The 21,705-nt window shown below is 37.4% G+C and overlaps 1 protein-coding gene across 6 annotated transcripts in view; it reads left to right on the top strand.

Moving 5' to 3' along the window:
* The first annotated feature begins 4,205 nt into the window (after positions 1 to 4,205).
* The window catches only part of LOC106067462 (uncharacterized), a 59,154-nt gene continuing 41,654 nt past the window's right edge, over positions 4,206 to 21,705 (top strand). The window contains exons 1-7 of one of the 6 annotated variants that reach the window (XM_056017789.1): positions 4,206 to 4,387; positions 4,818 to 4,874; positions 10,631 to 10,708; positions 11,321 to 11,523; positions 11,923 to 12,083; positions 16,125 to 16,256; positions 19,699 to 19,801. The gene's annotated coding sequence lies outside the window, so the exon portion shown is untranslated. Of the gene's footprint in view, positions 4,388 to 4,816; positions 4,875 to 5,012; positions 5,030 to 10,630; positions 10,709 to 10,969; positions 11,113 to 11,320; positions 11,524 to 11,922; positions 12,084 to 16,124; positions 16,257 to 19,698; positions 19,802 to 21,705 lie in introns of those variants that run through there. The other 5 variants (XM_056017790.1, XM_056017788.1, XM_056017792.1 and 2 more) reach the window with 5 other exon arrangements.

Genomic DNA, 21,705 nt, shown 5'->3' with positions numbered 1-21,705 from the left:
TTCTGCATTTCTTTGCCTGTCTTTTGACTTATTATTTTTAATATATACATATATACGCTTGTAACCTCATACATACACATACGTTTATGGGGATATGCGTATATATATATATAATGCACACAGAAAATGTTATTTTCCAATGAAATAGTTTCAGATTTGGTGATGACATATTTACATAATAACATCATCTGAAAAGAACACTAAGAGTTATCTAGTGTTCACTAGTGAAGAAAATTCAACATTAAATCAGCAGTACTTTTAGAGGCGAGTTTGTATAAACAATATAAGCTTGGACAAATTTAAGTCATTTATTAACACGCATGACTAGATTGACCTTGGGACACGCGTAGGACGTAATCGTCTTCTTTTTTTAAAAATAACGTCTGTATTTTATAAGATAAGGATAGTTGGCTATGTAGGGTACGTTGCGTGTTTCAAATGTTTGTCTTTTTTTTTTCTAAGAAGCTTTTTGTAATTTCTAAAAATACATTTGGGTAAGTAATACTATAGTAAAGGTTCTTACGTAGGAAATAAATTGTAAACATCACGCTGAACTGATCTTATCTGTACACTGCTCCTCAAGAAAAAACAAACTAAAAACAAAACATCTTGATAAGTTTTTACTTAATGCTATTCCAAAATCTAAAATTTTAATAAAAAAAAAAAAGGATTTTCTTAGTTAAAAAAAAAGTAAAGTTCTATTTAAGACATTGTGGCCTATGGGGCAGATGATGTAAAGGTCATACTTTTTCTTTGGCCTAAGATTAACGAGGGTGTCATGTGGCCAGCACAACGACCAGCCGCCTTTACTTTTCCCCAACAAATGTCAGGTACCCATTAGAGCTTGGTGGACTCAGAGGCGCCCAAAGATATCGAACTTAAAAATCCCAGTCTTCACCAGGATTCGAACCCGGGACCCCCGGTTCAGAAGCCAAGCGCTTTACTGCTCAGCCACCGAGCCTCCTTCTTAGTTAAAAGCCAACAGTAAGTAATATTCTATGAACAAAAATCTTGTGGGCGTGGTGGGTGAGTGATAAAGCGCTTGTCTTCTGAACACAGAGGTCTTAGGTTTGAATCTTAGAGAAGGATGACTTTAGTTAAAGCAAGTAAAGACGGCTGGTCGTTGTACTGGCTACATACAACTATCTTTAACCGTTGGCCATAGAGACAGATGTCCCTATAGCTTGCAAGGTCTGAAAAGGTAACTTTAATTTGTGTACATAAAGATACGATTCAAAGCTTTGGGAAATCCCAGCCTGCTGAGCCCAAATTGACCAAAAAAAATGTTTACTTCAATATTTCAAAAAGCACATTTAAAACTTGTTTCAATTATCAACCGTTTCACCTCTGGTTTATGCATCTATATTCCAGAATGTCGTTATTGCCTTTAGTCGTAATGGGTGTAAACACTGAAATGCGTGAAAATCCTGGCCTTCACTTTTGACCCAGATATTGGGCTCAGCGGAACTTTAATCACTGGCAGGTGAATGGATCAAGGCGAGCAACTGGCGTCTAAACCAGCAAACTTCGAACAGAGCAAGAACCACGAGGAAGTGACTGTACTGCAGCTCACATCACACAGTGCTACAACCTGGTAGAGCCGAGATCAGGGGTTCTCAACCTGTGGGTCGCGACCCCCCTTGGGGGGGGTCGATTGACGATTTGCCAGGGGTCGCCTAAGACCATCGAAAATAAGGATTGTTATTTTCTATTCTTCTATTGCTGTATGTGTGTGTATGCGGGGGTCGCGGAAGAATGGGGGGGGGGGTGTAAAAAGGGGTCGCCGAGCATAAAAGGTTGAGAACCGCTGGCCTAGATCATTCGTTGTAGATTGCCTCAACACTGACTTGCAACGTCGCATTCTCAGGACAGTTTAAACCAGTGGTTCCCAAACTTTTAGTCTCGTAGACCCCTTGCCATGTTTTCCAGTCTTCGGTAGACCCCCTGCATTTTTTGTAAGATTCATCAACCTCAAATGTGTTTTTTTTTCTGTGATTTCTAGGCCATATATATTCATTGATGAAATTCAAATTAAAATGAAGCAAAATAAAATAAAGCTTTAAAATAAGATGTTACAATTTTAAAATGTTATAATAGAGAAAAATTCATTCGATTAAAATTCAAAGGATTAACTAAGGCACAACTCATTAATGGGAAATGAAATTTAAAGTCACGACATGCTTCAATGAGATCCGCTATCGTAGACCCCCATTTACACACCATAGACCCCCAATTTTATTTTTTCACTTCAGTAGACCCCTTGGAAGTCCTTAAAGACCCCTGGGGGGTCTATATAGACCACTTTGGGAATCACTGGTTTAAACCAATAGTACGTTGCCACGTTGTTGCAGACCTGTGATGGCAACGAGTCCTTGGTCTCCACTGCCCACAGGTTGCGACGTTGCAGGTCATTGTTAAGCCCTTCTGTGACGATTGGTCTCGGTGTAGATTGTTCTCAACACTGACCTGCCACGTCACATTCTGAGGACAGTTTAAACCAATAGCTTGTTGCCACGTCGTGCAGACCTGTGAGGCAACGAGTCCTTGGTCTCCACTGCCCACAGGTTGCGACGTTGCAGTTCAGTGTTCAGGCCTTCTGTGACGACTGGTCTCGGTAGAACCCTCGACGCCGCTAATTTCAAACTGTATTGGCGCATGCTGTTCCTTTGGACCCAAAAGCTGGACGAAGTGGGAGGAACTGCTGTGTGGGCATAGAATAATACCGAGGTTATCGACTCGTCCTTCAACAGACGAGTCACAGACATCTTAGCACTGAATGAGACCGATGTGGGAAAGGGAAAAAAAAATACTAAATCTAGATTACAATATTTATATTTAACCATCATTATATTTTTTTTACATTTAACCAATCACCGTATGCCCCTGTGACATAAGGAAAGTTAATTATTTTTCAGTGACCACTGGACCTTGCTGTGTATTTTTTTTTCTTTTTTTTTTGGGTAAACTGTATTTTTTGTTAATCACCTGTTCGTGTGTCTTGGGGTATTAATTTATGACCTCGTTATTTAAAAAAAAAATAGAAACTTGAGAACCGCTGTTATGACTTGTGCATTATGATTCACAATGGTCTTTTGTAGTGAAAAAATTTCATTGGCGCTTAACGAAGGCCGAAACAGCTATTCAATTAGGACTGGCTAGACTAAAGTTAAGCTCAATTTTTGTTGTATGTATTACTAGGAGGCTGAGTGATTAAGCACTTGACTTCCGAATCTAGGGTCTCGGATTCGAATCCTGTTAAAGACAAGGATTTTTAATTTCGTGATGTTTGGACGCCTCTGAGTTTGACATTATCTTATGAAATATAGACGTTACTTAAAAACAAAGACGATTACGTCCTACGCATGTTCCTAAGTCAATCTAGTCATGCATGTTGACTAACGACTTGAATTCTGCCAAGACATTGGTTTTCCTGGCTGACTCAGGCAACCCACCCCATGCTCCAATAGCACTAGGGAAGAAGAAACATTAGTTAAGCTAGCCACATGTCACCCTCGTTAACCGTGGGCCACAGAAATTGGTGACCTTTACATCGTCTGCTCCATAGATCTCAAGGTCTGAAAGGGGAACTTACTTTAGTAAGTGTACTCACGCATGAAATAAAACATACAACATTAAACTGCTCAACTGATTTGCCTATCTGTACACCAAGTAGACCAGAAAAAAAAAATGGTGAATCTAAAAGTGGCTGCCTGGTCGTGCGGTTTGCGAGCTGGACTGTCGTTTGGATTTATCGATGGTTCGGGTTTAAACCCTGCCCGCTCCAATCCTCCGTCGTCCTGCGGGAGGTTTGGACTAGGAAGTAAACTATCTTCAACTCTAAAGGAACATCCGAAATATGTAAAACAAAGTGTTATATGAATATACACTTTGTACGAATTTAATACATTAAATTCTTATTGTTAACACATTTTTTAAAACCAGAACCACTTATAAATCCTGTTAATCGTGGATCCTGTTGCAACAATCAAACCCCTTTTGCGACCTAGTCTCTACGCTACTGAGCCGACCACAATGTCTAGCGGTACTCAAATGCTCATGCTCTTTACAGTGTCATTATGACACAATTTCATTATTTATGTGAAAGTAAGTTACCATTAGGTCCATACATAGACACACACAAAATATTAATAGAGCCACGAGTTCTTAAGTTTTTTAAAATAACGACACGCAATCGGAGTATTCTGATCTAGAAATGTAGAAATGAACAGGATAGATTAAAGCGGCATGAAGCCTCTGTCACTCAGAGATTTTAAACAAGATTTCTTGTTACGGATTATGAAGACTTCTCTTTTATATTCTAAACATATGGATAATATAGTATGCAGTTTGTTTTAAAAGTTATTGCTGTGAGTAAATATATTTAAAGGTAAGGGCCCATAAATGTATATATAGATATATATAGGTTTGGGAATCCTTAAACGTTATTAAATTTTTTTTTATGTGTTTATCCTCTGTATGCGGGTAGTAGAACTGTAGTAGAACATATTTAAATATTATACAATTTTAATATTTACATGAACGTAAGCAAATTTGCATATAGATTTTAATTTCTTTTTTTATTATAAGTTATAGAACAAAATAAAATAAAATATTATATAAGATAAGATAAGACTAGAAACTGGGCCGTTTTGTTTTAATATTGGATATTCCCGATGTCCACTAAATCAAAATCACCTTTATTGTTTTGTTTTCCCGTAAAGTAAATCAGTTTTCTTTTTTTAGTAACATGGTATTCCTTAAGGCTTAAAATAGAAAAATAAAAAAAAACAATGGCTGCATTTTATAGATCTATACAGGAATAGGAAAGTCGCAGAGCCTATAATGGTATCCTATTTTCTTCTTATTCGTGTGTGGTGAGTATATAGAGAATTACCGTTATTATCACATATATTATCATAAGCAGATCTGATAGTCAGCAGAGCTAATTAAATAAGGAACAACATTAAAAAAAACAACAATTATGCAAATAAGAAATAAAACTCGCAGAAGCAACCAATTGAAGAGTTATGTAAGCATTATGTTCTAAAAAAAAACTTTAAAATTACAAGTTAAGAAAATAATTCTTCCAATTATGATTGGCTTTGTCCGCAATAACGCAAATGTCGTGGGTTCGATACTCATTCTGCCCCTTTTTTTTTAATCTCTTTATGTTTCATCGATGAACAAAATTTTAATGTTTAGATTACTATATTCTTTGAACATAAATTAATATATTTTTTTTTAAACAAATTTAAAAGAATTGATTTATAATGTAAACATTATCCTAGTGCCTGGCATTTGAGCTTCGTATCAATTCTCCTCCGTTCACCTTCATCTATCCCTTAGTCTGTAGGACCGTTGGGGCACCATACAAGATTAGTCGATCGTCTTTCTCCATTCCTCACTGTTTTTGCCTTGGATAGAACCTCTTTCATGACAGGCCCGTCCATTCTTTTATGTTGTCTTCCCATCGTTTTCTCTGTCTGCCTCTTCTTCTTTTTCCTGGTACTGTTCCCTGAAGGAATATCTTTGAGATCCCAGAGGACCTTGTAATACGGTCTTAGAGTTTAAGTTTGCGTTTTGTTAAGTAGATAGCACATCATGGTGGAGACCAATTGCTGTAACAACCCCGTCTCTAATCTCTTCGTTTGTAAAGCGGTCTTCAGATGTGATACCATAGGATCTTTTTGTAGCATCTTAATTCCATTGCTAGGATCCTCCTCTCTAGCTCTGCAGTCAGCGTCCAGGACTCACAAGCATATACAAATGTGGCCATGACCAGGGAGCGCATCAGTCTGATTTTGGTGTTGATGGCTATGCCTTTGTCTTTCCAAGTTTCCAAATTGTTTTGAGTTTTGCAAGTGCTGCCAGGAACTGTGCAATTCTTGCCAGTAGTTTAAGATTGGTTCCCTTATCTGAGACGACCGTCCCGATGTTTTTAAAACTACTGACACTTATCAGCTTTTCACCTCCAATATTGATGCCTCTTTTAAAGACATAATGGCTATTGGTTATGATTCGAGTTTTCTGGGCATTTATTAGCATACCATATGCTGCGGAAGTCTTGTTTATGTTTATCACCTAGTCAGCTAATTCTTCTGCTGTCCCTGATAGGCTATCTATGCAGTGGCGTAACTAAGGGGGGGGGATGGGGGGGGGAGAATTTTAAAATCCCCCCGGGCCCCCTAGGAGGGGGGGCCCCCAAACGGGTGTCCGAAATTTATTGTAAATACATAAATTAATATATTTGATTGACTAATAGTGTCAACGAGTGTCTTTTTTTTCAACATTTATGGATTAAATTTATCACAAAGACTAAACCTAGATCTAGGTCTATCAGTACGTTGACTTTGTTGACATTTTAAAAATATTTTTTTCCCACAGAGATCAAAGTTTTTTTTAAGTTAGTTTTACATTTTAAACTTTGTTGCCACGAATAAAACTGCATGATATACAGCGAATTCCAGGTATTTTGTTACCTTTGCTAATAATAGATCTAAATGGCGAGTATTTTATGGCTACACTAATTAACCTTGAAGCAAAATTTACAGAATCGAGTATAACAAATCCAAAAGTTATTCTTAATAATGCTAGAATAGTCCATTATTCGGGTTTGACGTCTAAAATTTCTGAATTAAACTTCACACTCGAGTTATTACCCCTCTATTCATCTTTCCTCAATCCAATGGAAACTCTCTTTTTATTTCCATCTAATCCTTTTGCTTTCGCACAAAACATAAACAACAAACAATGACGTAATACCATATAATATTAGCACATCATTCCTTTTGAAGTTATTATCTCACCCTTCCTTTTAAAGTTCTTAAGAGTGATATCTACTAGTAGGTCCGGCCTTAGCATTTGCGGGGCCCTATGCGAAACGGATCGCACGGGGCCTAGTCTGGGTAGGGATAAGCATAATGTCAAAATTATTTTTTTTGAATTAGAAAATAGGCCTACTTTCGTCTTTGCAATAAATTTTTATCAAAATGAAAGCTCGCAATGCCACTTTTTATTTATAGCACCCCAAAATGTCAATTTCGTCTATTCTTCAGGAGATTTGAATAAATTCAAAAAAAAGTTCAGGACTTTATCGTATATTTTGCCTTTCATGAGATTTCCTGAAGGCCCTGGAAAATCAGGAGGTCGCGAAAACCCTGTTATTTTATATACATTATAATGGTTTAATTTAATAATGTACACTTAGAATTAGCGCGGGTCCTATGAAAGCGCGGGGCCCACCGCCACCGCATAGGCTGCAGTGGCCTAAGGCCGGCCCTGTCTACTAGGAACTTTAACAATTCGTCCACTTCTGGTTGTCTTGACTGGCACAACAAGTTCTCTAGACGTTGGTCTATAACTGTTTCGTTTGTTCCAACAGTTTGCAGTTCATTGTCTCCATCGGTATCATAGTACTCACAGATGTCTTCATCGAAACTCTTATTCAAAAAGCGTTGATTTCTTCTGTATGTTTTTCCGTTTGTCTTTACGATGTAAGATCTGGGTGCTGAATGTTTTTTTATGACAACTGCTTTCTGCCATGTTTGACCTAGACGAACTCTCCGACAGAATAATCTTTTGCTTTAGTCTTGCTTTTGCATTGTATTTCACTTTGCTTTTCATCTGTCGTTCGTTGAGTAATGTCTCTGCATTTTCAGCTACCGATGGTTTCAATAGTTTGGGATCAGTTGGAATGATTCCCTGAGTCTTCTACTCGTCAGCAGTTGTGATGGTGAATACGGCAGTCCACTTATCGGAGTATTTCTATACTGGAGCATAACGAGATATGGATCTTTCCCACTTTTGTATGCTCTGAATCCTTTTTCTTGCGCACAAAACATAAACAACCAACAATGACGTAAAACCATATAATATTAGCACATAATCTTCTTCATGCAGTGGAAAATTAAGAATATTTTGCCTATCTTGAATTCTGGTCAAAGCTCTTGCGCCCAATTAATATAGTTCAGAAGAAACTACAAAAGTCTGGACTGCATATACGGGAAGCTGCTAAAGAAATTAGTACCCTTTCATGCTTTCTGCAAAATGATGAGAAACTGACAAAAAACCAATCCATCGAAAAAGCAAAAGAAGGTAGTGAATACTATGGACTCCCTGTAATCAAAACAACCAGAAGAAAGAAAAGACTTGATGGGAAGTAGGACTGTCAATAGAACTGCAATTCAAACGTGTTGCGACAGAAGTGCTGGACAGATTTCATATGGAGATGAAGAGCAGATTTCAAAGGTTGGAAAGAAAATGGATACCTTTGGGTTTCTTCTTGAACCAAGACACCTGTTAGATGAAGACCCGCTTATGACAAACTGTGCTACTTTTCCTGTTTGTATGATGAAATAAATGGCAAATCGCTTTTTCAATGATGTCATTGATGCACGAGCACTTTTCATCAACAAACTAGTAATACAATCACCAATAGACATATTGAGGAAACAGGCTTCATATGGTAATTACGTGTGCTCAAACTTTTCAACCTCCTCCGAATACCGCTAACTCAGGCCACTTCCATTACGTCATGTGAGAGATCATTCTCAAAGCTCAAGTTCATCAAAAGCTATCTCAGGAGCACAATGACACAAGAAAGGCTTATCATGGCTTTAATGTCAGTGAAGTCACAAATACTAGAAAGTATCGATGTAGTTGATGTTATAGATGTCTTTGCTGCACAGAATGCACGACGTGAAGCGATATCAATTTAGATTTGTCACTTGTGCATTATTTAACTAATAAATAAAGGTATTATTCATTAAAAGAGTCTTGATGATTACTTTTTGTTAAGTTTACTGATATACTGAACCAATTGGATTTGGGGCGTATATATTTTTGCGTACATTATCCCATGTCATATGTCGAATGTCAAAATGTAAGGGGCCCCCAAAGAGGTCAATCCCCCCGGGCCCCCAAATCCCTAGTTACGCCCCTGTATCTATGTCATCTGCGAAGAGCAAGCTAGTAATTCTTCTTCTTCCAATGCTGACAGTACTTTCATAGCCCTCGAGAGCATCTTCAATTATCCTTTCAAGGAAGATATTAAAAATAGTTTTTGAGAGTAGGCAGCTTTGTCTCACTTCAGCTGTAGTTTTAATAGTCCCACTTGTAAATGTCGAAGTACCCCGCATAAGTAGCCTCCTTTGTTACCGCTATTTAATTCTGCATTTGAAAGTCTAATGCTTCCTCCATAGTGACATGTTTTGTTACATACAGAAGAGCTAGGGAAATTCGATTGTATCCATCCACCCGTCCATCCATCCGTCCATCCATCCATCCATCCATCCATCCATCCATCCGTCCATCCATCCATCCATCCGTCCATCCGTCCATCCATCCATCCATCCATCCATCCATCCATCCATCCATCCATCCATCCGTCCATCCATCCATCCATCCATCCATCCATCCATCCCAGTGGAGCTACAGCCCATGGAGGGCTCTGGCCTGCTTCTACACATTCCTTCCATTCAGATCTCTCCTGGGCCTTTCGTCTCCACGCCCTAACCCCAAGCTGCTTCAGATCTGCTTCCACATCATCAATCCATCGCATTCGGGGTCTGCCTTTGGGTCGCCTGCCTTTTGGTTTTTGCCTGTATACAATTTTCGCTCCTCTGTTCTCTGACATTCTTTCAAGGTGACCTGCCCAACGTAGTCTGTTCTTTTTTTTATTTCAGTCACTATCGGTGTGTCTTCATACAATTGATATAACTCATGGTTAGTGCGTGTCCTCCACCCTGTTTCATCCTGTATGTATTCGATTGTGCAATGCTAAAACATTCACAAAAAATGATCAAACACCTGTTAAAAACATGACTTAGTAACTCATCCTTTACATCAGTGATGCCCAACCTAATTCGACCTGAGGGCCATTTTAATTTCCGACATTCCTTTCTCGGGCCACATGACCGAAAATGTACAAAACGAAATAAAATTGACCTAAAACAAGTTTAAAAAAAAAACTTTTTGCATCTAGTACTAACATTAATTAATGAGAGATTGGGAATTTTCCATTTTTTAAGCGTCGTAAGCTGGCTTCATTTCTCTACATAAAATGTGAGCAAAATTGTAGATAGCTTTAACAACGACTCATCTTCTTGTCTCTTGTTGGTAAATATTCCCATCGATCCTTCAGGCGTAGTTTAATCATCTTTAATTTGCGGCTCAAACTAAGAATCTTTTATAATCCGTCTATATGTTATTGTGCTTTAAAACAGCCACACTTTACAAAGCAAATAGATTTGCTTATTACCATGTTCCACAAAAAACAAAAAGTAAAGACCCGTGTCACTTTCCCTGGTAGATACTAAATTCAGAGTCCACTTTTAGTTTCTTCTGCTCTCCCATTGCATAAAACTACAAATTTAAAATGTCATGGTTCCATTCCATCCAATAACGTAGGTAAAGATACGTTTTTCAAACTTAAAAAAAAAATGTGGGGGGATTTTCTTCCCTTTGTACCGACGTTTCGGCGGGCCGGATGAAACCACGTCACGGGCCGGATATGGCCCGCGGGCCGTATTTTGGGCATCACTGCTTTACACTAAAAAGATTAGCTATTGATTGGATTTCCTCTATTTATGAAAATCACTAACATTGCTTGTTTTATCTTTCATAACAATAGATGCGCACCACGTGACAATGAAAAGCGTGAGAGAATTAGTGGGTTTTGAAAAAGAAAACATATCTACGAATAATAACTGTACGTATTTTTTTACAATCTGTCTGTCTGTGGGTCTGTCTGGTAAAAAAGTTTGTACACGTTATTTCTCCCCCCACCCAATCTCGGATAAAGCTGAAACTCTGCACAATTATTTCTTTTACATGACAATTATTTCTTTTACATGACAACACAAGAATCACTACAAAGAATTAACCAATTACTTTGTTTTGGTATCACAAACAAGGGAATGAAATAGTACTTGACTGAAGTGGTGGTATAAGCTAAATTTAGGCTGCCGTCTGAGGCTTAGTAAACACAAACATGAAATAGAAACAATAGATAACTATACAGTCTTCCATGTTCAGAAACACTACGCAAGCAGAGTGGTTACCGTGTTGGCTTGAGAAGCCTGAGAAGATTTTAGCTCACAATTTCGAATTCAGGTCGTTCCATTTTATTTTTAATTTTATTTGTAAATGATTTTTTTTATTGTAAGTCTAGATCTATTACAAATTTAATTACATAACTGATCCAAACTAATTGAATTAAGAATACTTTATATACATTTTCTTTTTTTTAAAAGAATTTATAATGTTTTTCTTGTTACTAGTTTACAATTGAAATCAATGTTTCTTCTTTTTATATCTATAGTGAATGGTCTATGAAAAACTTGAAATGAGTTCAACCTCTGCGTCTGGCTGGCTTGTTAAGGCCATGAGAAGAAATAAGGTCACCAGTGTGTTCCAACTTGCTACTAGCGAAACTATGTCCGTTTGTGATAAATATGCGGAGGGCCTAAATAATGATTCAACACAGTTTTAAAAAAAGTGGATATAATCCAGTTATACTTTCAGGTAAACATTATAAATTCACTAATTCACACATTCAAAAAAATTCTACTTCAATAATTCACAATTCGAATAATTCACTAATTTACTAATTCGATAATTCAATAGTTAGGCCTATTGGGTTATTAAATAAATCACTTATTATTATTTGCTAATTAGTTAATATACTGTCTCAATAATTTAAAAAATTCACTAATTTAATAAATCACGAATTTAATGTTCACTAATTAACAAATTCACTAATTAACCTAATTCACGAATTTAGTATTTCACGTATTCATTCGTTTACTATTATACTTGGAAACTTTGATTTCATCATTGTTTTATCAAACAGGGAAAAAAAAACATTATTCACAGAGTTTAAAAACAAAGAGCAATTATTAATTTTTTTTTTTTTCGAATCAGAACTGTCTTTCCATCCATACATAAGTCAGGTCTACAAGAGTCTCTACCTGCAGCTACGCAGATTGGGCCTTATTTGACAACAGAATCAATCAACAAAAAAAAAAAGCAAAATATGGCATTCATTATCTCACGTCTTGACTGCTGTAATGCTGTGCTAGCAGGTATACCCGTTGTCAAAATCGTTAAGCTCTAGAGCAGTGATGCCCAACCTTACTCATCCTGCGGCCATTTTAATTTCCAGCATTCGTGTCGCGGGCCACATCAACAAAAAGATACAGAAATGAAAATGTAATTAACCTGAAACTATTAGAAAGTGGTAACACGAGGATATATTACCTGTAGTTTAACAATCTTTTATTTGCAGCTAATATCAAGAATGCCGTTTATATGTTGTTGTTGTTTTTTTAAACAGCCACATTTTAAGGCACAAACTTGTTGACTTTTTATAATGTTCTGCAAGCAAGTAAAGAGGTCCTCTCACTTTTCCTGGTTGATTCTACACTCAGAGTCCCATCTCTTAAACGCACAAATGTTAAAGGCTTTGGTAGCTATCCATTAGAGAATAAATTAGAGCCCTAACTTAGGTAAAGATATACTTTTAAACCACTTAATTTTATACACCGACGTTTCGGAGGGCCGGATGGAACCACGACGCGGGCCGGATGTGGCCCGCGGGCCGTATTTTGGGCATCACTGCTCTAGAGAATTCAGAAATACGCTCTTGTACTTTAGTGAACTGAACGCTCTAAATGTCCCTATAAGAGCCCAGCGCTTAAAAGTTTCGGTTTGCGGGCCTTTCTGCGCATGCGTGGTTTCCAGCTCTCTTCACGTTGATCTCATGCTCTTCATAACATTAAAAAAAAAAAATTAATAATGTTTACAGCTTTTTTTTTGGAGGCGCGGTGGCTGAGCGGTAAAGCGCTTGGGGACCGGGGTTCGAATCCTGGTGAAGACTGGGATTTTTTATTTCGGGATCTTCGGGCGCCTCTGAGTTCACCCAGCTCTAATGGGTACCTGACATTAGTTAGGGAAAAGTAAAGGCGGTTGGTCGTTGTGCTGGCCACATGACACCCTTGTTAACCGTAGGCCACAGAAACAGATGACCTTTACATCATCTGCCCTATAGACCACAAGGTCTGAAAGGGGAACTTTACATTTTTTTTTTTTTTACAGATTTTTTTAGATTAGTTTGTAGGTTTCACCAGGGGCGAACTGCGAACTGGCTATATGGGCGTTCGGGCACATGCCCGGTGGGCCGGCACCCAATTGTCCAGTAGCACCACAGTAATAATATTTTTTTTTTATAATCGTCAGGGCCGCAGGGATGTTACTATAACACGTATTAAATTGTTAAAGGTTTTATAGTATTCTCTTACAAAAGGGACCCTCTTTTAAAGACTCTGCTAGGGCCTACTAATTTAATCTAACACTTTTACGAAATAATATAAGAGCCTATAATACATCCGAAGACAGTGCTATTAGTAGGCTTCATCCTTTTAGGACCTACACACTTTGCGATTAAAAAAGCAACTTAAGGCCTATATTCCCTATAATGATATAGTGTTCACTCTATGCATTTGTACAGCTATCGATAAATTATCAAACTTAACATAATGATTTTGAAGACTGGTAGACCTAGAATTGGATGTCAATCATATAATATACAATTTATGGGCCGTATGGTATGGAAATGCCCGGCCCGATTTGTACATCCACTCCGTCCCTGGATTTCAGTCTCGTCTCCTAAAAAAATGCTAAACATGGAAATCGTTATAACAGTTTGTGAACGGCTATATATACAACGAGCCAACCCGCAGCGTAGCATACGTCCCCCCCCCCTCTTTTTTTGTTCTATAGCCTCCGCAGAACGCAGTTTGGGAAACATTGCATTAAAGGAAGTGTGTGTAAGTATAATAGAGGTATTGTATAAAATGGTGGCGCGGTGGCTGAGTGGATAAGCGCTTGGCTTCCAAATTGAGAGCTCCAGGGTTCGAATCCCAATGAAGACTTATTTTTAATTGGTACACCTGACAACAGTTAGGGAAAAGTAAACGTGGTTGTTCGTTGTGCTGGCCACATGACACCTTTGTTAACTATGGGACACAGGAACAGGTCTGAAAGAGAAATTTTACTTGTGTATTTTGATAAAAACCTATTTTGATGAGGATATAAATATACACAATCTCATGACAACCTTGACAAATTTTATTTTGACAGACAAAATTGTCTTTAAAAATGTAGTAGGCAAAATATAATATAACAGCTATTTATATTTACAAACGGTTTCTACAGATATCACATGACTGGCTTAGTCCTTTCGACTCCATGTGGAGGAAAGGCGCAATAGCACTTCGCCATCGGACACTTTTCTGGGCTTTTCTCTTCATCTGGGTCCATGCCACACCCGTCATTATAGAAGGCCTCAACAGTGACCTGAAACGTCACAACCTGTGGGCAGTTTAGACCAATAGCTCGTTGCCACGTTGTACAGACCAGTGACGTGGCAACGAGGTATTTGTCTAAACTGCCCACAGGTTGTGACGTTTCAGGTCAGTGTTCAGGCATTCTGTAACTATTGGTCTCGGTCCATGTCCATCCTGCCGTCTTTGCCTCCTAGGTCCACCCATCTTCTCCATGTTGGCTTTGGTTTTCTTTTGGACTGTCTTTAAAGTGTTATTGTTCCAATTTCCCGTTTTTTAAGTGTTATTGTTCCCATCCGTTTTTAAAGTGTTATTGTTCCCATTTCCCGTTTTTAAAAGTGTTATTGTTCCCATTTCCCGTTTTTAAAGTGTTATTGTTCCCATTTCCCGTTTTTAAAGTGCTATTGTTCCCGTTTACCGTTTTTAAAGTGCTATTGTTCCCATTTCCCGTTTTGAAAGTGCTATTGTTCCCATTTCCCGTTTTTAAAGTGCTATTGTTCCCATTTCCCGTTTTTAAAGTGCCATTGTTCCCATTTCCCGTTTTGAAAGTGCTATAGTTCCCATTTCCCGTTTTGAAAGTGCCATTGTTACCATTTCCCGTTTTGAAAGTGCTATTGTTCCCATTTCCCGTTTTTAAAGTGCTATTATTCCCATTTCCCGATTTTAAAGTGCTATTGTTCCCATTTCCCGTTTTTAAAGTGCTATTGTTCCCATTTCCCATTTTTAAAGTGCTATTGTTCCCATTCCCCGCTTCCGCTCCATTCGCTGTCGTCCAGCAAGAGGTTAAGACCATTGGCGTAGCTATGGTGGGGGGGGGGGATTTGGGGAGAATTTGAAAATCGCCCCAGGCCCCCACTTGATGGAGGTCCCCAAATGAGTGTTCGAACTTTTCGTTTTTTTTTATTAATATTAAATATTGCGCCATTTTCGCAAGTCATATTGTCGAATGTCAAAATGCAGGGGCCCCTAAAGTGGTCAAGCCCCAGGGGCGGCCAAATGATGGCAAATTCCTAGCTACGCCACTGGTTAAGTCTTAGCCCTATTCGTCTTCATTTCTGAAACTTTTGTAACAAAAGTAATACGGGAAAAAGTAAAAAAAAAAACTTTATGTAATAGATATGATAATAATAATAATAGCTAGTTGCCACGTTGTACAGACCAGTAACGTGGCAACGAGGTATTTGTTTAAACTGCCCACAGGTTGTGACGTTTCAGGTCACTGTTGAGGTCTTCCGTAACGATTGGTCTCGGGGTCCATGTCCATCCTGCCGTCTTTGCCTCCTTGGTCCACCCATCTCCTCCATGTTTGCTTTGGTATTTCGGCCTCCCCGCCTCCCTCGTGGGCTCTTGTCTAGGGCCTGTTTTGAAAATGTTGTCTGTTATTATTAGCAATGTATACCCGATGTTGCCCTGCAGCTATATCCAATCATGGGAAAGGTTTCGGGAGTCAGCCTTGAGGAAAAATCTGGAGCTGGCGACCCTAAGGCAGTTTGCAGCACCCAGTGCTACACTCTGGCAGAACCTGCGACGCCGCTGACCCCAAACTGTTTCGGCACTGCCGTTCCTTTGGATATTTCAGCTGCGTGGAGAGGGAGGGGGAATAGATGTGTGGGCGACATCGTTCCGACCACAGCTAATCCCAGGCATTCATCTCATCAAGATGATCCATAGTCGCTTAGCGACTGAAGGAGGCCATAGACCCAATGAAACCCCCATTTATGTGTTTTTTTTTAAATATTTCTTATTCTATTGGTGTTTTCTGTTGTTTTTTTTTCATCACAGACTACTGTTAGAAATTTTGTTTGACGTCATCTGACATCAACTGTGTGACGCAAACATTTGTTGGTGAATGCTTGATCCCGGAATGTGAAGTTGCAGAAATAACGTGGACGAAATGTGTACCTGACAGAAAGAGTGAGTTATGGGACTTTTGCACGATTATTTTATTGTTCTTTAACAACACATTAATCAATGAACTAATGAACCAATGAATTAAAAAGTGTTAATAAATCTTGTTTTTAATATAGAAAAGGGGAAATTAATCTTACAGTATTGAGATAAGTGGATGTAAATGTGCAATTCTTTCCCTTATATGATTTTTTTTATTAGTATCTTTTATTTTTATTATGCTAAGAATCTATAGTAAAGTAAAGTTCCCCTTTCAGACCTTGTTGTCTATAGGGCAGATCCTGTAAAGATCATCTGTTTCTGTGGCCTACGATTAACGAGGGTGTCATGTGGCCAGCACAACGTCCAACCGCCTTTACTTTTCCACAACTAACGCCCGGTACCCATTAGAGCAGGGTGCTCGAAGATCCCGAAATTAAAAATCCCAGTCTTCACAAGGATTCGAACCCCCGGTCCCCGTTTCGGAAGCCAAGCGCTTTACCGCTCAGCCACCGCGCCTCATAAGTATCTATAGGCTAGACGATAAATGAGATTGTTTTGAAAATAAAATATATCCGATTAATTTTTCGAATAACTATATAAATAACAGTACTAATTGCTTGGAAGTTGGCTATACTCTCAAGAAAGGTTAATAAACATTTGATGTTACATAAAGTCTATCATGTCTCATCTTGTAACATAAGACATCTGATTATTCGGCATATAGTTGTCTACCCTTGCATATAGTTGTCTACCCTTGCATATAGTTGTCTACCCTTGCATATAGTTGTCTACCCTAGCATATAGTTGGGGGGACTTTTTTTATCATATGATAATTATCATCATTATTATATCATTATTATCATTATTATGATGATAATAATAATAATTATAATGGATTTTGAATTTACGGTCACACTAAGTCCACCCAATGGGTAACTGATATTACTTTAAGAAAAGTAAAGGCGGTTGGTCGTTGTGCTGGCCACATGACATCTTAGTTAACAGTCCGCCACAGAAATTGCTGACTGTCAGGGTTATGTTAAGGCCTTAGCTCGTTTGCCCGGGCCCCTGACATTCAACCAGGCACCTTCGTGCTTGCAATAAATGACTCACTGTTGACAATGTAAATATTTAATGATATGAATATAAGTTATGATGACAAACTAATGGAGCAATGACATTGAATTTGGAACATTCTAATATTGTGGATCTATTAATTAAACAATAATTCTACACCTTGCTAACCGACCACGTGACACATAAATGCTCGCAATCACACCAAAACACACTGCTGAATCTAGTACTTAGTGTAGAACTCCAATCCCATACTAACTCCCTGTAAAGACAAAGTAAAGACAAACTAAAAAGGTCTAGTAGACTATCACTATGGCATCGAAACAACTGCGAAACGCAGTTATGCCTTAGATACTCACCCTAAACAAGGGAACACAGAAGAATCTCAACAAACGTTACACCAGCATAATAACAAAAACACTCCATCAGCTTACAAGAAAAGCAACAAAAAGAAAGTGCGTTCAAAAATTGTGCACTTAATACACATTGGTGCCACTGCTAGAATGCCATAATCTACTCACCGACACTGACCTTTACATCATATTCCATATAGATCGCAAGATCTGAAAGGGTAACTTTACATACTAACATAACTAGATTATAACACGGATATATTATTTTTCTTTTATAAGATAAAAATGATTTTATGGAAAAGCCTTTTGTTACTTCCCCTGAATGGTACTGGATCTATAACAACACAGTACAAAGTGGCCGGTGTCCAGCTTCCTCCCCCCCCCCCCCCAACCGGGTTATCCCTCTTTTTTTTTGTTTACTAAACATTGCTGCTAATAATTTGGTGGCTAATACAAAGGGAGAGAATTCGGGATCAAATGTTAATTCCCTGGCAGGTAAAATCTGATGTGTTAACATTCAAATGATGAACAGTTTACAATTCTCTTTCCGGTTTAGTGCTCACATGTCAATGTTAACACATTAGTGTGTGTGTGTGAAGCTCGTGCGCAAGTAGACACGTGTGCTTCTGTGTAGCATGCACTGTGAGGATGACGTATTTCCTGGATAGATTTCATAGATCTAGCAGACGTAAGGACATTTTTGCTTCCTTTTTTATTTACAAATTGGATTTTCTTGTGTCGATTTAATGGATTTTTGTGTGTATTTTGATTATTTCAATCATTGAAGCCGTGGTTCATTGGTGTGTGGCTTACGTTTATTGATTCCTGGGATTGTGTTAATCTATTCTATTGATTCCTGGGATTATATATTATTATATATCATCTCATTTCTATTCTAACTATTGATTCTTTGGATTATTTATGTTCATCTATTCTATTGATTCTTTGGATCATTGGATTGGTGTCACTGTCACTGTGTGTATTAGTGTCACGTGTTTATTGATTCCGGCCTTATGCGGCCGCAGTGGTCTCGCACTTGCATAGGCCTCACGCTAATTCTATGTGTAAATTATTAAATTAAACCATTATGTTATAAAACTTCGGGGTTCTCGCGACCTCCTGATTTTCCAGGAGCTTATAGTCTAGAATAGAGGTCTAACTAATGGAAATCTCCTGAAGTTATTAAACTCTCCTGAAAACGCATAAAACTCTCCTGAAAAATAGGAAAAAAATGTCATATTGGGGATTCATTCAATTCACAAAGATAGATTAAAAAATTTGGCGATTCTTGCCATAGAGCATGATCTATGTTGGAAACAGATTTTTGATGATAGATGTAAAGTTAATTTTGATCGTGATTTTGTACTTATTTATTAGATCTAGTAAAGAATGATTAAAGTGCAGATACATATATCTAGATCTAGATCTAAATCATACATTTTTTACATATTATCCTTACCCCCAACTGAGACTTATTCCTCGCAATCTATTTCGTATAGGGCCCGCAATTGTTAAGGCCGGCCATGTTCCTTGGGGGTTATTTAAAATTAAAGTATTTGTGATCTTCTAACTTCTATTAATTCCTTGGATTATCGGCTGATCAAGGCCTAGCCACCTAGGTATCTATTGATTCCTCGGATTATTGGTGTGTGCTTATTGATTCTTAGGATTATTTGTCTTCATTACCATTGATTCCTTGTTCCACTAGTAGGTATTTAGATCTCTAGATCTAGATCTATACAGTATATAGATCTAGCCAATTCTAGATTTAAATCTAGATCCATATCTATTTATTCCTTGGATTATTAGTATTATCTAGTGTGTATTTACCTATTTATAACATTATTGGTGATCTAAGACTCTTAGATCTATTTATGGATTCCTTGGAGTATTTGTGTTTATCTATTGATTCCTTGGAGTACTGGTGTGTACTTATGATTCTTAAAAGGCTTTGACTAATTGTGCATATTTGATTTCTTGGATTTTTGGTGTTTCACTGTTTATTCATTAAATCATTGGATTATCGTTCTTTTCATTAGACTGTGTGGAATTAGACTTCAATAGAGATCTAGGATATTGCTCGTCGTATGATGACGTCTCCACAACTGTAGATCTAGCTGTAAGGCGGCAATCTGATAAATGGTGAGTGTATTAATATAATAAAATAGATATAATAATAAACTAGGACTTGAGTAGTCACGTTAAAACAGCCCTGAGTTCAGCCGAGACCAAAAGTTATGAACACAGACCTGCAACGTTCGCGGCAAGCATAGGGTATTAATTGTCTACAGGCAGCGGCGTAGCAAGTCAGTGTTAAGGCCTACACGTAACGATTGGTCTAGGTTCAGCTTGGAAGATCTAGATCTAATTGTGTGGTCAACTAAAAAAATAACACAAACCTCTAAAAACATATTCTTGCATTACACCAGTTAAAACTACTGTAAAAATAAATTATTCTCTACTTCCAATCAACCTGATTTCAATGTATGGATATGGGATAGCTTTCTATATGTGTGGTATGCACACGGGACTGTCGTCTCAATTATCCCTGGTTCGAACACTGCTCGTTATTATCCCCTTTCGTCCGGATTGGGCTAATTCTTAATCTTATCTTATCAGACGTTACTTTAAAAAAGATGATTTTAGTATTTAAAGATTCAGTGTTTTATGTTTAATTGCTACTTCACTTTTAAGTCTTCTATTCTGAAGGGTTTTTAAAATTAATGATTTTACTAAAGGTGTTTATGTATCTCACTGCTCTATTTTGTGTATGTTCCAATTTCTTATTGTTTTCTTTAGTTGAGGGGTACCATACAGAGGATGCATATTCTATAATTGACCTAACCAAGGTTAAATAACATTTTAGTTTTATGTTCTTATTTGATTTGTAAATTTTTTTTAATGATGCTCTATTTGATTTTTAGCAATTTCATCATTTTTCGTTTTGAATTTTTAGTCTGTGTTACTGGTTTACCATGAATGAGATAAGTGGTATTTATTTATTTTAGCTTTTTTTTTTGTTACTCTTAATAACTGACATTTTTCTGGATGGAAAGACATGCTCCAATGTGATTCCCATTTCTGCAATCCATCTAATTCTCTTTGTAAAATTTCTGTATCTTGTGTTGTTTTCATTGTTCTATATATTATGCAATCGTCTGCAAATAATCTGACTTTTGTTTCTGAACTAATGCAATTCGGTAAATCATTTATGTAATTTAGAAATAGTAGTTAACCTAAAACTGTTCCTTGAACTTACTGTTATTGGTGTTGATTTAGAGCCATTTAGTATTACAGTTTGTTTTCTCCCTATTAGAAAATCCTTAATCCACTGATGCAATGGACCATCAATGTCAAAATATTTTAATTTTTTAACCATGCTATGGTGGTGAACTTTGTCACTAGCCTTAGAAAATCTAATAAGATAGTATCTATTTGCTCATCATTATCTAAGTCTTTTGAAAAATCATCAATTAGTCCTATTAGTTGTCTTTCACATGATCTATATTTCCCAAAGCCATGTTGGTATGTTTGTCTAAGTAGTTTATGATGTTACTACATATTATGTGTTCTAGATTTTTTTCATGTGTTGCTGGTGAGTGATGCTGATCTGTTGGTTCCTGGGTCAGATTTTTCTCCTTTTTTAAAATAGAGTAGTGACGTTAGTATCTTTCCAGTCTCTTGGTACTCAGTACACTTCCCTGGTTAAGAGATGCCCGAAAAAGTATTTTGAACACTGGTGCTAGTTCATTTCTTAGTTCTTTGAGTAATCTAGCTGGAATACCATCAGGACCAAATGCTTTATTCGGTTTTATGTTCGCTAATGGTTTTCGTATTCCCTTAATAATCTTCAAATCCGAATGAACACCCGAAACCTGTAAAAACAAAACAAGATATATAATTCAATATCTAATCGTCAAGTGTCAAAGTTTATTTTTGTAATGAAAAAAACAAACTTGACAGAAAATATAGAAATAAATGAACAGATAAATAAATGGTAGTTAAGTCACCGTGCCACATATGCTGTCTTTCAGGGACACATATAC

Source organism: Biomphalaria glabrata, chromosome 18, assembly GCF_947242115.1.
Source record: "Biomphalaria glabrata chromosome 18, xgBioGlab47.1, whole genome shotgun sequence".
Classification (NCBI taxonomy): domain Eukaryota; kingdom Metazoa; phylum Mollusca; class Gastropoda; family Planorbidae; genus Biomphalaria; species Biomphalaria glabrata.
The sequence above is the reverse complement of the archived record's forward strand: the minus strand, read 5'-3'. Positions and strand labels throughout refer to the sequence as shown.